Source organism: Oncorhynchus tshawytscha, linkage group LG14 (genome assembly GCF_018296145.1).
Source record: "Oncorhynchus tshawytscha isolate Ot180627B linkage group LG14, Otsh_v2.0, whole genome shotgun sequence".
Lineage (NCBI taxonomy): Eukaryota > Metazoa > Chordata > Actinopteri > Salmoniformes > Salmonidae > Oncorhynchus > Oncorhynchus tshawytscha.
Window position 1 is genome coordinate 5,335,995 of NC_056442.1, and position 1,569 is coordinate 5,337,563.

A 1,569-nucleotide genomic window follows, 5' to 3' on the forward strand; every position below is an offset into this window, starting at 1 on the left:
CTTCCAATATGTTGCATTATCGCCACCAACTGGACTATAGTATAAATCCATTATACTTTGTGATACAAAATGGGGGTGGGGTAAACCATTCCAACTAACCCTACACTCGTTAAAAACCCACTAATCCATTCCACTACTTTAACCCTATCGGCTCCTGTACCATGCCAACGGCCTTGGAAGACCAGACACTACTACTCAACACACCCTGTAACTCTTCTGAAGTCAAATCTCATACACCCAAGTACTTCTCTGCAGCTGCCACCACAACATCTATTTTCTGTGAGGTACAGTTGATAAGTTGATCAATGATAAGCATTGCTAAGAAGCCAACCTTACTGAAGCATGTCACTCATTGACCTATCCCTCTGTGCTGGCACAGGTCTACTACTCAAGATCCCCACCCTCAGGGCCAGACACTCATGCAATCTGCAGATTGCTGAGGGAAGAATTTTCTGAGCTGAACTGACCAAGACACATCTCCAACAACACACAAAACCTCACACAATTCTGCCCCAAAACAATAACAATTGATCTCAACCAGTGGCATATGTGCTTTTTACACAACAAAAATATAAACGCAACTTGTAAAGTATTGGTTTCATGAATTGAAATAAAAGATCCCAGAAATGTTCCATGTGCACAAAAAGCGTATTTCTCTTGAATTTTGTGCACAATTTTGTTTACATCCCTGTTAGTGAGCGTTTATCTTTTGCCAAGATAATCCATCCACCTGACAGGTGTGGTATATCAAGAATCTGATTAAACAGCATGATCATTACACAGGTGCACTTTCTGCTGGGGATAAAAGGCATCTCTAAGATGTGCAGTTTTGTCACACAACACAATGCCACAAATGTCTCAAGTTTTGAAAGAGCCTGCAATTGGCATGCTGACTGCAGGAATGTCCACCAGAGCTGTTGCCAGATAATTTAATGTTCATTTCTCTACCATAATGTGCCTCCAAAGTCATTTTAGAGAATTTAGCAGTACTCCAACTGGCATCACAACTGCAGACCACGTGAATGGTGTCATGTGGGTGAGCGGTTTGATGATGTCAACATTGTGAACTGAGTGCCTCCCCTATGGTTACAACGAACACAATTGCATTTCCTCGGTGGCAATTTGAATGCACAGAGATACTGTGACGAGATCCTGAGGCCCATTTTTTAAAAAGTTATCTGAGCAACAGATGTATTTCTGTATTCCCAGTCATGTGAAAATTCAATTCAATTCAAATGTATTTATATAGCCCTTCGTACATCAGCTGATATCTCAAAGTGCTGTACAGAAACCCAGCCTAAAACCCCAAACAGCAAGCAATGCAGGTGTAGAAGCACGGTGGCTAGGAAAAACTCCCTAGAAAGGCCAAAACCTAGGAAGAAACCTAGAGAGGAACCAGGCTATGTGGGGTGGCCAGTCCTCTTCTGGCTGTGCCGGGTGGAGATTATAACAGAACATGGCCAAGATGTTCAAATGTTCATAAATGACCAGCAAGGTCCAATAATAATAAGGCAGAACAGTTGAAACTGGAGCAGCAGCACGGCCAGGTGGACTGGGGACAGCAAGGAG